The sequence below is a fragment of the Caloenas nicobarica genome, chromosome 1 (assembly GCF_036013445.1).
Source record: "Caloenas nicobarica isolate bCalNic1 chromosome 1, bCalNic1.hap1, whole genome shotgun sequence".
NCBI classification, from domain to species: domain Eukaryota; kingdom Metazoa; phylum Chordata; class Aves; order Columbiformes; family Columbidae; genus Caloenas; species Caloenas nicobarica.
The window spans coordinates 116,587,251-116,602,482 of record NC_088245.1 but is presented as its reverse complement, the minus strand read 5'-3'; the positions used below and the strand labels follow the sequence as shown (position 1 = coordinate 116,602,482).

At 59.9% G+C, this 15,232-nt stretch overlaps 1 protein-coding gene across 7 annotated transcripts in view; it reads left to right on the top strand.

The window, feature by feature from the left end:
• BCOR (BCL6 corepressor) overlaps positions 1-15,232 on the top strand; it is an 82,175-nt gene that overhangs the window by 16,375 nt on the left and 50,568 nt on the right. For 4 of the 7 annotated variants that reach the window (XM_065640625.1, XM_065640606.1, XM_065640632.1 and 1 more), the window contains exon 1: positions 7,346-7,842. The exons of 1 other annotated variant lie outside the window; for it this stretch is intronic. The gene's annotated coding sequence lies outside the window, so the exon portion shown is untranslated. Of the gene's footprint in view, positions 1-7,215; positions 7,278-7,344; positions 7,843-15,232 lie in introns of those variants that run through there. 2 more of the 7 variants (XM_065640597.1, XM_065640586.1) reach the window with 2 other exon arrangements.

Genomic DNA, 15,232 nt, shown 5'->3' with positions numbered 1-15,232 from the left:
CGGAGCGGGGGGGGGCGTAGGCCGCGGGGTGGTTCCGCCTGCCCCTCTCGGGCAGGGGGGGGCTGAGGGGGAGGTGTCGGCTGCGCCTTGCCAGTTGAGATTTGATAGGGGCGGTAGGAGACACGTCTCCTGTTTCTAATAAAGGAATCGGCTTTTATTGAAGGATAAATGCAGAGAACCAAAGTCGTGTGGGCTGCAGCCGCCGAGCTTCGTTAGCTGCCGATGTGACTGTGAAGATAAAACGCTCCACAATAAGTCGAGCGCGAAGAGCGCCGGGGATGGGGATGCGCATTCCCCGCTGGCCCCAGCCCCGGCCCCGGCTTTCCTCCCCCACCGTGCCCCCCGCCCTCGGCCTCGGCCCCGACCCCGCGGCGGAAGGTGCCCGGGAAGCCTCAGACCGTGCTAACGGCTCGGCCTTGGGACTTTGCCAAGTTTCTCTGACTTAGGGGAACTCTGGGGATGAGTAATCGCGCTAGGCTGGGGCTTGGGAGGGTGTTCGTTTTTTTTTTTTTCGCTCGTTCTCTCTCTTCTTTTTTCCCCTTGTCATCAGCTGCTGACCCACTCACTTCGAGAGCACGGCACCGACTGTTTTCTGAGAAAGGGCGGCGGGAGGAGACGGGGGATGTGTCGAGCCCGGGGAAGTCCCCCCCACCGTCTCGGCTCCCCGCCGAGCCACCCCGGCTCCATTCTGGCCCCGAGCACGTTTGGACTACGCGGGGTCCCCACCATCCCGGCTTCCATGCAGGGTCCTGGATCTGGCTTTGCCGGGGGACAAAGGGACGCACGCAGGTCCGCGCCATACATTGTCCACTGCTTCGCATGGAGGCCTGAGCGGAGGTTTCCCAGGGCAGCGAGGACACGGCGTAGCTGTGCCTTGCCCTCGAGGAGGTATCGGGAAGCCTTTTCTACTCGGCATCTCGGCTTATCGCAGGTGGCGACGGCTCAAGGACGGCAGGGGGAAACGCTGAGCCTGAGGGGAGGCCCCCGGGGATAGGAAGGCAGCGCGTAGCACCGTGGCGGCGGTCGTGGGTGCGCTGAGCCCTGCTGCCCGGCGGCTGAGGAGGAGCGGTGCCCATATCCTGCCGGCGAGCTCCGTAGCGGGTGCGGAGGGGCCTTGCCCGGTGCCGCTCAGGGCAGGGCCGCCGCCGTGTGCCGTGCCCTGAGCGGCCTCCGCCAGTGCCTGCCGGGCGGCGGCTAGCGGGGGCATCCGCAGAGTAGGAAGAGGCCGGAGGAGCTGAGGGGGTGGACGGGGAGGAAGCCGAAGCCACTCGACGCCGAGCGCGGCCGCCGACGGCGGATCCTGTAGCTTGGCTGGGGGTGATGCCGTCGGGGGTGCTGCGGCGAAACGACCTGGAAAAGCCAGCCCGGGTTTCACTCTGTCTCACCCGCTGCCGCGTGTGGTGCCTGCGTGGGGCTCTTCCCAGCGGAGCTCCCTGCTCGTTTTACACGCAGCGAGGGGCCAGTGAGGCGGACTGCGTCCCCCGCCTGAGACTGCGGTGTAGGCCGGGCACAGCCGGGGAGCTCCGCGGAGCGGGGCGCGCTGCTAATCTCGGCGCCTGGCGGGTTTCAGTCCTCTGATTACCTGCGTGATTTGGCTTCCGAGAGGCGCGCTAGGAAGCAACTGCTGTCCTGGTTTGGGTACTGGGGCGGCGGGGGGACACGACATAGGCAGATGAAGTGAGGACGGGGTTTTATATGGTATTTCTGAACGGAAAATACTTTTATTTTCCCTTGGTTTTTTGAAGCTGCTTTCGAAATGAACATTTTATGCGATAAGAGATGACCGATCAGAATCGCTGGGGGGAGGTTGTAAGCAGACGTTTTGCCCCAGCTTACTGTTATCTTATCTTTCACACTTGCAGGGCGAAAAAGTGGCTTATCTTTATACCCACCCCCCTCTCGCCTTAATTGCTAAAAACACTGTGAAGTGTTAAGTACAGAACTAAAGAATCTCTCCGCGTGTCTGCCATGGGAGTGAAGAAAAAAAAAAATCCGATTTGAAAAATTAGGGGCTTTTCTCTGGAAAAGTACACACGTGTACACACCGAGAGCCCCTCCCTGCCCCCGCTCCGCTGCCGCTTTGATGTTGCAGGCTCTCATTTCATATGTATGCACCCCGACGAGCCACCCGCCGCTGCCGGGCTTCCAGCCGTGGCGCAAATCCCGCTCCGCACACAAGCGAGCCTGGGGGCCGCGCCGCGGGGCGCGGACGCGGAGGGCGGCAGAGGCCTCCGCTGTCACCGCTGGGGCGGAGTGAATAACCCCAGTGTTTATGAACCCGGGCGCAGAATTGGTATTCAGCGCCGAGGCACGGCATCGTCTCCTCGTTTTCTCTCCCCACCCCCTCCGAAACAAAACACAACACAAAAACAAAACCAGGAGGACGGAGGTGATTCATCGACTGTATCCAATTATTAACATACAAGCTGTAGTCTGCACAAACACACCTTCAAACCATGGCGGTTCCCCGGCCGCCGTATTATATTTAAACTCGGGAGCGTGGTAGCAGCCGTGCCTCCGCCGAGCCGCCGCTTGCTGCCGCTCCTCCCAGGCCATCAAGGGACGGCGACGGGTCGCAGCCTGCGTCCCCCGGGGCTGAGGGACCCCACCGGGAAAAAGGAGTGCAGCGCTCGACTAACGTGCATCGCATTCAAAGGCGAAGACTAAACCTCAGCCGCACCGGTCTCCGGCCGCGGCCGGGTTTTTGTCTGCGGCTTCTGTCCTCCACCGGCGTCCTCCCCGCCGAGCCCCGCCGCGCGCGCTGCCCGCTGCCCCCCGCCGGGCAGGGGGAGGCGAGGAGAGCGACAACCTCGCCGGGGCTATTTTTACTCCTCTCTTTAGACTTGTGCGGCGCACGCCCCCTCCCCTGCAGGGCCTTGCCTGGCGGCTGCATCTCCCTGCTGGCAGGAGCAGCGGTCGGGCCTGCCGGCGACCCTCCTTTCACCTCCTGCCCGGCCGGCCCATCCGCGCCACCACCGGCAGGGTCCCCGCGGCAGCCCTTTGCCCAAGGGGAGACAGTGCCGGGGCGAGGCAGGGGGTGACAGGCGCGCCGCCAGCCGACAAAATGGCCGAGGTATGCAAGTGTAGGGGGCAGCTTGCAGCGGGGCTGCCGCCCCTCTTCCCCCGCCCGGAGCACAGGCTGTACCTCCAACCCGTCTCCCGCGGCCGCCCCGGTGGGCTCGGCGTAACGCCTTCCGCACCGAGCTGCGCCCGGTGAGGGCTTCGCCCGGCCGCAGCTACAGGCGGCCGTCGGCAGGCCGAGCTTTCCAGCTGGGGGCTGGCCGAGTCCTGCGTGTGTTTATGTGCCTGTCCCTCCTGGGTTGTCCGTTCCAGACGGCAAACGGGGCCGGGAGGACCGCGAGCATCTCCGCTCTTTTGTCGAGCGGGGAAAGGGTGCGGAGCAAGCAAACACAACTGGAGAGATTTGTCATCCGCCTTTGTAAGAAAGATAGCGGCGCTTAGTCCGTGAACCGAGAGCGTCTCTGGCCCTTCTGGGGAAAAGGAGAGAAAATAATGGATATCCTGTCAACAGAGTGGCCCTGAACTACGAAGTAAAATTATAGTACTTGTGCTATGCAAAACCCCCTTGATTGCACGAGGAGTTTCTATGCGGTGTAACCATATGCTGGCATCGTGTCAGGTCTGAAAGCGCTGCAGACCCTGTATAACGCCAATTGAGGCTTGTCTTGTTTTGTTATTCAGATTTCTACACTTCCATTAAAAACAGCCTTACAATAAGAAATGATAAAGGTCTGATTTAAGACACACTCAAGCAGGGCAATTCAGAGCTTAGGACAGTGATCTGTTATTTATAGGCTTTTCCTAGCACTCATCGCCAGGCTGTCTGAGCACCTCGCTTGCATTAATTCATTTTACCTTCGCAGCGCCCATCTCCCCTCTTTTGTATTTCCTCTGCCCGGGAAGACCCGCGTGCTCCGGTTGCCATTTGGTGGGCAGGGGAGCGGGAGTTGGAGTGGGCCGGCCTCGTCGCTTCTGGTCTTTAACCCCCAACTTTCGGAGATGTGCGAGCCGGGGGCGGAGAGAGGGGGGAGGCTTCCAATTAGAGCCGGCGCTGGAGGTAAATGAGAGCCGGCGTAAAGCCATCCCACTTGGAAGCCTCCTGCGAGAAGCCCATTCTGCCATTAACAATGGATTTGTCTTTACGAGGAGGTTAAGTACTTAGAATTATCGGAGCAGCCGTTTTTGCGAGCGCATCCTCGCCCGGCTCCGCAGCAGCAGCAGCAGCAGGGCTGAGCCCCGAGCATCTGTGCGCGGAGCCCCCTCCCGCCGCTCCCGGGGAGAGAGCAGTGTGCAGCGGCCTGACCCGGGGGTCAGCTCCCTTCGGGGCGTGTGGGAGAGGGGGAGGCGGCCCAGTAATCCGCAAAGCAAGATCATGCTCTTGAATTTTCCGGGGTTAGCTCGGCGGTGCTCGCCGCACCCGCGGCAGGCGAAGGCGGCGCGCAGCCGGGCCGAGCCAGGCCGCGAGAGGAGCGAACTGAAGCCCCAATGTCTTCGCCGGGAGCCGCCAGCCTCCCGCTGCAAAGCTCGGGGACCCGGGGAACAAAAAAGGCACAGAGGCGAACAAGCGCGGGTCTGTTCCTCCGCGCCACGGAGGAAACTGCGTTCACAAAGAAAGTTTAACTGCTGTTAAAAAGAAAAGTGGAGCGAGTTTACCCCTATTTCTCGAAGTCATTAGTTAAAAAAAAAAAAAATAAACACAACAACCCCAACCATCAAGCCCCATGCTGTAGGCGCACACATGTGATCCGGAGTTTGCAGCCCGGGGGAAGGGAAGCGGGCGACTTTTGTGATGTAAGTGCGGGCCGATAGCACCGCGGATCCAGACTTGCGGGAAGAGACAAAGCCCAGATCCATGCAGCCCTGAAGCCGCGGCTGCGGCCACCTCGCCGGGAGACGGGCTAGTTCTGATTTTCTACCGAAAGGAACAATTTTAATGAGGTTTTCCGTAGGAAAGGGAGGAGAAAAAAAAAGAAGAGAGGCCTTTCCTCCAGCTGTGTGTCTGTAACTCACGTGTGTTCAGTCTAATAACTTTTAATGTCTAGCTCTAAAACATCTTTATAAAAAATAGCTTTACAGCGTAATAGGCCAGGTGTCCTTCTGCGTGTTATCAGAGATTAAAAAAGCGTGTGGGACGCTTTTCAGATGCGTGGACTGCCGCGCCGGGAATAAATCAGGCCGGCGCCCCGAGACCGCAGTCTGGCTGCTGCGCTCCGTGGCTCCCCGTGCTCCCCTGCGAGGAAGCCGAGCTGGAGTTTCGGTTTTCAGACGGTGGATATTTCACTTCTGCTTTGAGACGGGCGAGTTTTTGAAGAGCGACATAGCAAACACCCAAAGCCCGTGATGGCACTTCCATGAAATACCAACCCGCTGGCCGTGACCCGGCTGCGTGTGTATGTGTGTGCGCTGTGTCCTCCTTCCGAGCAGCTGGCAATCCCTGCCTTTTCTCGAGACATCGCTTAGATTCTCGATTAAAAACTTATGGGCGTTTTTTTGTTGGGAAGGGGCGCTTTGGTAGAGACCACTTTCGGGAACTCCTGCTTCCCATCCTCGGAGATAAGCAGCAGCGGCGGTCCTATTCTGGTGCTGCTGAATGCTCGTCACCCTGCTTGCTGCTTGTGCGCTCTCGGCGGGGAAAGCCCCCGTCTCCCCTGCTTTTTCGTGCAGCCTCTTGGACGTGGCGATTAAAAATCCCCCCAGGGGCGAACTGTCCGCGTTAATCGCCTGGCGTTTGGCTGGCGGTCGCTCCCACACGGAGCGGCGGCGAGAAGGGCTCGATGCGACGCCGAGGTGGCAAAACTCCCGTTTCCCCGGGAAGGCGCCCGGCGGTGCGGGGGAGCTATGGGTCCGCGGGCCCGCCGGGTCCGCCCTGGGGCCGCCCCGGGATCCTCCACACCACGGGCTCCATGGGAGCAAACCAAGGAGTATCGGCGAGGCTGGGCGTTGTGAACGTGAAATTTACGAGTCGAGCTCGCCGAGCCAAAAGTTGCCTTGCCAAAGTAAATAGATGCAGCCGATAACTACCAACCCGGAGATTAAAGGGCTCCTCAATCCGGGCAGAAATCTTAAAGCAGCCGTAGAAATGCCAGCGAGGGAAACGGCACTTCAGTCGCCACCCCACCCCGGGTTGCCACACCGCTCACACGCGGTAAAAAACCCGTAAAGGGCTGCCAAAGCCGGATCAGGCGAAAACGCGCTTTAATAAGCGCCCCCTCCCCCCCCGCCCCGCGCAATGCAGACGTTGACAAACGAGTGGCTTTTTTCCATCCCGATTCACAGCTTGGAGAAGGGGACCGCGGGGAAAGCGCAAATCAGCGCGTCCGATCCGCGGACCCCACGAAGTTGAAGGCGGCGGGTGGGACCAGAGAAGGGCCCCGGGGGGACCCCCTCCACGGGTGGGAGGCTGAGAGCGACAGGGTCCGTGCGCGCTGTGACCTGTGCGGGGGGGTTAGGACGGCTGCGAGCCCTCGGTTGTGTCCTGGGGCGGTGGGGATGCCCTTGCGCGACGGGGGAAACCCGGAACCGGCGGGTCTGGCTGGGGGCGCGGGCTGCACCGCCGAAGGGGCATTCCGGGTGCCGCGGTGCGGCGGGGCGCGCTAGGGGGATTGAGGCGGGAGGAACGGGTGCGTCCAGCGGAGGGGCCAGGGGATAGCGGGGGGCGGCAGCGCGGCGCGACCTGCTGCGGAGCCTCTCAGCGATGTCTGGCAGCGCCGCCGCCGCTGCCGCCGGGGTTTTGACAGCTTGGCGGAGCGGAGTGAGCGGAGCTTTATGGTAATTGCGGTTCTCCACTGGCCTTCTGGGTAGCGAGCGAGGGGAGTATCGGCGGGGCGGGGGGGCGGCTTTCCTCTCCTTGTCGGCCGGGGAGCGCGGGAGCGCGGAGTCCCCCCAGAGCGCCGCAGCTTGGCAGAGACCTGTGCCAGCCGCGGGGAGCGGGCGAGGCGAGGGGCCGGCGGTGCGGCGGGGGTGGGTAAATCAATTAGTCAGGGCAAGGGGAGGGAGCGGGCGAGCGCCCGGGCGAGCCCAGCCTGGGTAGGGAAACGCAGCCAGGGAAGGGGGAAACTTGCACAGGGAAAAAGCGGTGGCGGCGCTGCTGCTGCCGCCGCTGCTGCTGACGGCGGCTCCCTCGGTGCAGCGCTTGCCCGGGGGGAGGGGAAGGGAGGGGAGGCGGTGGCTGGAGGAGGAGGAGGAGGGAGAGAGGGAGGGGGGATGCGAAGGGAGCGCAGCGTGCAGCAGACGGAGCCTGGTCTCCCAGCGGCAAGGTGAGGAAGAGCGGCTTTCCCGGCGGACTGAAGAGGGGAGGGGGGGGGGGAAGAGGAAGAAAAAGAGAGAGAGAGGAGGAGAAGAGGAGGAGGAGAATTAAATCCCCAGCCACACACACACAAAGCCGCGGCGGCCAGGGCACGGGAGACGGCGGCGCGGGCGAGATGTGGGGAACGCCGCGCTCGCCAGCGCAGGAACTTCGCCCGGAGCAAGCCAGCAACATGGCGCTGCCAAACCAGAGCCGGCAGCCGGAATGAGCATCGCGGGCTGCCGCTCTCGCTCCCGCCGCTGAGCCCAGACGAGCCGAGAAGTAAAGCCCTTCCCGCGGGCACCTGCCCCGTCGGCGCAGGCGGCGGCCGCGCTCCTGCTCCCTGCGCCCTGCAGCTCCCTGCCTTCTCGCACCCTTCCGCGTCGGGGCAAGACGCGGCACACGCACCTACGGAGAAGGGGAGAGGGATCGGGAAACTTTTCTCGCCCCCCCCCCCCCAGCCCCGACGGGGCTGCCCTTCCCGTGAGAGCCGCAGGGCGAGGCGACGGTGTGGGGACCCGCGGCGCGGCAGGAAGGTCAGTGCTCCGCTCCGCGAACAGCTCCCGTGCGGAAGCACCGCCGCCGCCGGGTCCCATGGTGACGGGGTGGCCGCGGGGCTCCACTCGCCCCGCCGCTGGGACGGCAGCGCGGCGGCGCCTCCGCTGAAAGTTACGGCACGGGGCATCGGGAGTTGAGCAGGGGTGGCGGGCAGGCGGCGGGAGGAGAGGGGTCTCCCTGTGCGCCTCCGGAGCAGCGGTGGTAGAGGGGAAGTTTGGAGGCAGTTGCTTGTAAAGATGCCTGTTTGGGGCGGTGGAGGCGGAGTGGGGGGAAAGCTGCCGGTCGCGCTGTTGGCTCCAGCGCGCCTGTGAGGAGTAGTGATGGTGATCCCGTCGTCTCGCATTTTGCGATCGGGAAAGCACCGGGGCAGCGGCGGTGCGGGGCTTCCGCGGGACGGGGCGAGCGAGGAGCGGCGCTGCCGACCCGCGGAGCGAGGACGGCTGCCGCGGCGGGCGGGCTGTGCTCCGCGCTCCCCGCCGAGAGGAGGGGACGGCGGGCAGGTGGGCGGCGGGGAGAGCCCGCTGCGGGCTGCGTTTCCCTCGCCGAGAGAGCCCGGGGCGCCGCTCCCCCCCGCTTCCCTCCGCCCCGGCAGGGCGGGCGCCGCCGCGCACGTGGGGCAGGGCGGCCCGGGGTTTTCCCGTGCGCGGAGCTGTGCTGGCGTGAGGTCCGGCGCGACACGGAAGTGTAGTCAGCCCTAAAATGTAGTTTGGAGTTGGAGAGCGAGCCGGAGGGAGGCTCGGGGCTTGCCATCAAAGGGCCGGCCGTACGGAGACGGCCAGGCAGGGAGGCAGCGGAGGCTGCTTTGTGAAGCCGGGGCCAAGTGGGGCGGCTCTGCGCAGCATATGAGGCATGCATTTGATGTTCGTGGAGCGAGTCCGGGGGCGAGGGCTGCGGAGCGTTCGCGTTCCTCTTTCTTTCTCGATGTGTGTGTGTGGTGTTTTTTGGTGCTCTTTTTTTTTTTTTCCCCCCTCTCTCTCGCTTACGCGATGTCTGTCGGATCCCGGGTTTGGTGATTGCGGAGGGGGAGGCGAAGAGCACGTCCCCCCCTCCCCACGACCAAAAAAAAAAAAAAAAAAGGAAAACCTGACGGTAGTGAGTGGTGTAAAACTGACAAAGTGTGGTGACTGGCTTTAATGGTATCGCCTCGGAGCTCCTCGCAGCATTAATTCCCACTAATGAATCTTTTCCAGAAACTCCGTTCATTGCTTTCATCTGCTCTTTGGGGCCTGCAGCTTTTGTATTCGCGTTTGTATTAAAAGGGGGGGGACGGGGGCAGTAGGAGCCCAGCCCGCACAACGTAGCCCCGTAGCAAAGCCCGGATTTTCCAAAGGTTTCCATTAACTTTTTTTTTTCTTTTTCCCCCGCCCCCTCCCCGCGGCTCTACCGCAGGGGGCGGCTCGGGAGAGACGTGCCCCTCCAGGGCCGCTTGGGAACAAAGCTGGGGGCGAGAGCGGGCGGGCGGTGCAGGGTCTTGCCCCCCGGGGCAGCGCCTGCACCCCCGCTGGCTCCGCCGCGCCTGGTTCGCCGCCGCCTGCACTGCGCCCTCCCCGCCCGCGCTTTTCCCGCAGCTTTGTGCCCGCCGAGCCCGGCGTACCGCTTCCTCCGGCCACCGCTCTCACCTAATTTCGTCCCTGAGACGCTGGTACTTGCCTATCTGTCTAGAGCCCGGAGCCGTCGCGCTTGCGACACACCGATTCATTTCCTTTCGGTTCTGCTGTCGGAGCCGCTGGGTGTTGTTTTGTTGGTGTTTTTTTTTTTTTTTTTTTCCCCAGAGGTAGCCAGCGCAGCGCTAACTCTAATTGCTTTTAGGAGGATTAGGAACAAATTCCTTTTCCATCTCCCCCCCGCCCCGCGTCGCCTGCCCCCTTGTACCCCCCCGGGTTGCCTTCGCGCGCCGGGGCTGCAGTTTATCCCTGGTGCAGTTCTTTGAATTGCTGTCACAAATAGGTGACTCAGAGTTAATTAGGAAGTATGCATCGGATCAATGGGCTGCACAGCTCATTAGTTATTCCCCAGCCTTTTGCAGCGTTGGACCTCCGGCTCCTCGCCTCGTATATACCCCTTTAATACGCAACCCGGAGGGCTGGCAGGGATCAGGGAGCACTTCGGGTGAGGGGGGCTGGGTGCGAAGGGGCGTGATGAATACGGACATTGAAGTTTCCAGGTTGGGAGGTTGCCTGTGGACTAGCGGCAGGGTCCCTCTCGCTCCCCCCGCCCCTCCCGTCCCGGTTATCAAACCTGCCTCCCCAAATGGGCGTGGAGGGCCCTCGCCCACCCCGAGACCGGAGGGACGAGCCCGGAATGTTACCAAAAACAAACAGGCACCAAAAAAAAAAGTGTGTGTGTGTTTATTGGAGCGTACGCTGAGAGAGCAGACAAAATCTCATTTGTCAGGCATGAAGGTGGGCTGTGTGGAAGGCTATAAATATACCGAGGAGGCTTGTATCGCGGTCACTTTTCTGTTCTTCACCATTTCTAAGGTGAGTGGCGGAGGCTGAGGGACCGGGCAGGGGCTTCTCCTGGTATTGTTTGTCCGTCTGTGATAGATCGGTCTAGACAGCCGCTCAGGCTCCCTGCGAGCTCAGGAACCGGAGCCTGAAAGGGAGAGTGGGGGAGTCGGAGAGGAAAAGGTCACAGCGATTTTTTTTTTTTTTGGTGGCTATGGTTGTTAACCCTTAAAACCAAGAGAGGATCGCGGCTGGCTACTCCGGCCTGGAAGGGTGCGAGAGCAGCAGCGGTTGCGGGGAGGACGGGGCAGCGCACCTCGAGCCCCCGGCGCTGCTCCCTCCATCTAATGGCTTTATAAAAGCTGTTTCCCACAACAGGAAAAGAGTTCACGAGGCGAACGCCAGATTATTTCGTTCCCTGGAGTTTCCTCTCCCTGGAAACTCCGCGGAACGCTTGGAGCCAGGGTCGGGCGGTCGTGGCGCCAGGGAAGCCTCCGCAGCCCCTCGGGCTTGGGGGCGGCGGGGCCCCGGGGGTGTCCGAGCTCCGGCAGCGGGCGGGCTCCCGGCGGCTCTCCGGCTCCCCCGGCCGCACCGTGCCCCCCATCCCCGCGGGTTGCAGTGGAAACCCCGCGGCGGAGGTTCCTGACACCACGAGGGGAGCGAGTTTCCGCGGCCGCTTTCAGGTCCCGTCAACTTATGCAGCTCGGCACCCTTCGCCCCACGGGGCTGCGTGCGTGTTCACAGCGTGGGGCAGCCTCCCGCTCGTGTCTGTGCACGCAGAAGCCGGGTGTACCTGCCTCGGGGTGTTTGGAAGCCCATGGGGGTACGCACAGCTCGTGGAGCGCAAGGGCTGGTGGAGAGCGGGGTCTGCGTTAGGGCTCGGGTGGGCCGGGGGTTATTTGCAGCTCCTGCGCGCGTGTGTGCTTGCTTTTGTACCGAGATGTCCTCGGTGGATGAGATGCTGCGCTGATCGTGGCGTGCAAGCCTGGGCGGTACAGATTAAAAGCAGTTAAGGCTTTAGAGCGATAGATAAAAGCTGGTTTTGTTGGATTCGCCTGCAGCGCAGACCATTCCCATTCCTCTTTGTCTGAGCCCCAGTTCCGGGCGCTACAGCCTCATTGGAAATGCTCCCGAGCAGTCCGCGCAGCCAGGGCAGCAGGCAGCTCAGCGCTTATTTACACGTCACATCTAAATACATCTCTAATTAGATAGAAGCAACGCCGGAAATGGCAGATTTGTTGCATATCTAATAGAGACCAGTGCAAACAGACTCAGCAGGGTTTCCCTCTCTTCCCCCCCCCAAAAAAAAGACCAGCAAGACCAAGCTAGTAATCCGAGACTGAACAGAAATGACTTCTCTCATTTGAGTGCATTATGAACCACATTGGCAAATGTCTCTATTCTAATATTTAAAGCAATACTTAGGATGTGTGAACTGAATGCCCAAATATGGACTGGGTCTTGAAACAATGCTGGTGCCTTGGCTTTATTCCTGTGCTGGTGGACAATCCAGGCTCCGTGTCACGCACTGTATCATATCTGCCCTTACCAGGATGTGCCAAGAGCTGCAGCTTCTCAAGCAGTTCAAAATTATTGTCCCTTTTCCCTCCTGTTCCCCCACCCCATGATGATTGAGGTTTTTTTAAGGTTGATGAAGAACCCAGGGTCCACCTAACAGGGATGCCAGGGGCAAGACAACTGAGCTCCAGGGGCTCCTGTACAGTCCATGCAAGCTGACTTTGTGGATCTGTGCAGCTGTGAGACCACACAAAGTTGTTGACATGCTTTTAGGTCTCCGTGTGCGGAGAAAATGGACCCAGATCACCACAGCCCAAAATAATGAATGCTGTGCATACCAAAGTAGTTTTAGCAATCTGTGGCTGTCTTTTAAAAGGTCTCTCAACTTTGACCGGTGAGTGGCCCCTGCAAAGACAGGCAAAAGGCCTGCTCTGGCTCAGGTTGTAGCTCTAGCAGCCACGTTGTCCTGTTGCCCTGAGAGTAAATGTGGCTTGGAGTAAATTGGTGCTTGGCGTGGAGAAGTGGGCTCTGATTTCTGCACGTCTTGACAAAGGTGTGGGCTGTTGCTGGGACTTGGCAGTGTAGTTGAGTTGCACAGGTGATATGCGATACGCTATCTTTCCCCCAAACACCGCACTAGATCACATTTTAGTGTGGGCTTAGAAAGAGCAACATGAAGCCGAGCTTATATACTTCCTCCTTAGGCTGATGTCGCTTTAGAAATAATTGATGGCCAGATCGGGCCTGATCCCCTCTTTTTCTTGGTTTTGCAATTCCCTGAGCGGCAGAGGTGAGCTGGCTGGCTGGGGAGAGCCAGGCTAACCCCGTTTAACTCTGGCGGGCAGCTCTGGCTCTGTGTCTGCATGCGGGAGGCCTGGGCTGCAGGCAGGGGGAGTTCCCGTGGCCCTGAGCAGCTCCCGTTAATCCTCCTGTCCTTTCTGGGAACGGGCTTATGGCGGTCGCTGCTCCCAAGCGACCTTTCCCTCCGACCCGACCCCCTCAGGTCCTGAGACTGTGGCGGACAGGGGCATCTCTCCCGGGGGAGCATGTATTTCGTGGGGGTTTCTCCGGAGCAGGCAGCCGGCATGCCTTTGAATAGCTGAACAGGCAAGGTGGAGACGGAAAGGAGGAGGCCGAGAACTCGTTGCAAATGTGGATTTAGGAAAGTTCTGCCGCTTTCCAGCAGGGAATTAATTTTTCCTTGTTTGCTGGACAGCAGTTCTTGGCCGAGTGGAGGTTTTTTTCCCGTTCCTCTCTTCCACTGCTGGGAAAGTTAGTGAGTGAGAGCATGCTTCAGTACTTGCCTGCTTGTTTTCCTAAACCGTTTGAATTATTTGAGACTCCTTCCCTGTGCAAATAGGTGCTCATCTCACCCCAAACCTGCCTCGTGAGCTAATAGATTCCGTGCCGTGTGATTAGACATGCAAGGAAGTCCTCTTGGAGAAGATCCTGACAGCATGAAATATAATTTGTGATCTGAAAGACAGTTTCCAGTATAATCTCATTATGCACCACAGACTCCCGGTGTTATTTTGTAGAAGGCGGACAATGATCAATTTACATTGACCTGGGGCTGGGCGAGCTTTTAGATGGTAATTGCCATATTGATTTGCATGCAAAAAGAAGACCTGCTAAAATTAAAGACCGGAAGCTAAATTAAACTAAATTTATTGTCTAGGTGCAAACTAAAAGACTTGTTAAAGTCTAGGCTAGACTTGGAAAGCTATGAAGTTCTGAGAAAAAATGTTCTCATCCCGATCACTTTGGAAAATGAATCTACATGACGGAGATGAGCGCTGCAAAGACCCTATTGTGAGCGGAGGCACACAAGCTGGGGCTGTTCCGTGTAAGCCCCGACTCTCTAAACAATCGGAGAATAAAATATCTCCTCTGTCCAATGAAAATCTCCGCCTGAATGTTGGGATTGTCGTGCTAAGGAAAACAAAGCTTTATTTGGATAAGACAATTAAAGTGGAAAGCGCAGAATCCACCAGCCACACTGGGAATGGCTCGTATAAAGAGCTGAGTGTGTTCAATAGAGCGCTGGGGAAAGGGGGAGGCTCAGGGCTGCGCTCCGCGGCTGAGCCGGCACGGGGAAAGCCTGGCATTGTGCTTCCTCTGCCTGCTCCTCGGCCAGGAGGGGTGAGAGCGCTCCCAGCCAAATGCGCTCGCCTTTCCATTGCTCCTGCTGCTCTCAAAGCAATCTGCCACGGCCGGGAGCTGCACCGGCGCAGCTCTGCGCAGGGTCGTTCCCTGTGCACCTCCAGACAGCCCGTGGTGGGTTGCAGTATGCCAGCACTGCCAGCCAGCCTGTTCTTTCTCAGTGCGTGTTTTGTTTTTCATTTTCAGTTGGGGTAGTTCTTGCTCTTTCCCCAGGTGTTCGTTTAACGCTCAGGCATACCTCACCTAGGGGCCTCAGTATTTGCATATTACAAAACATTTGGGCCTGTATCCTCTGTTATAACAGTCGGATCTCCTCCACAGGAGTATCGGAGTCGCTGGTGCCTGGCACAGTTGATAGCAGAGAGAAGTACGCCTGTACTTGCACAGGCAGCAGACCCTGTGCCTGGGTTAGCCCGGTGGCTGTCCTTGTGCTTGCATGGACTGGGTGCCATGAGGCTGCCCGTCCCTCACCTGCTGCTATATTTCCCCGCTGCTCCCCAGGAATGGGGCAGCATTGTGGCCGGGGGTCTCCTGGAGGGGGTGGGAGAGCATTGTGAGGCTCATTTAGCCACAGCTCGAGTATGGCGTTTGCTCATGGTGGCAGGTAGGGAGAGACAAGTGAAATCAAAAGCCTGAGGGGCGTATTCTCAGCTCTCCTTGAAATTCACAGAGAACTTGCTAATAGCAGGAGAAGGGATAGGCAGAGCTCCTCTACTTTCCAAGTGTAAATTCCTTCCCTGAGCCAAACTTTCTCCATGCGAAAGCTTCTGGCTATGGAGAGATCCTACAGGGATCCCTGATCCCCAGGCAATCCCCTTTGCTCCCACGCCCCGGTGTGCTGGGTGGTGCTCTAAGCCTCTCCAGCTTGCCCACAGCAGGAGGAGGCTGAGCTGGGTGTTGAGGGAAGCCCTTCCCACAGGATGCCGTCCTCCCCGGCTCACCTTGCTCTAGCCTGGTAGTGCTCCCTGTGCGGTGTTTTCCTTTCCTCCCGTTTCAGTAGTCAAGCACAAAGCAAATTAGCAAAGCCCCGTGCAGAATTAAGCAGCCCAGTACAAAGTTATGCCGAGCTGCTCCTGGAGGACTTGCTTGCCTTAACCCGGCAGACCTCCGGTGCCGTGCCATGCTTTGCAGTGCCAGGGCAGACCAGAGCCAGCGGGCAGGGGTGGATGCTTCCCAGGGTCTCCACACAGCGGTGGGCGAGGAAATAGCTCTGGCTAAAGTTGTGAGCAGCAGGGGAAGC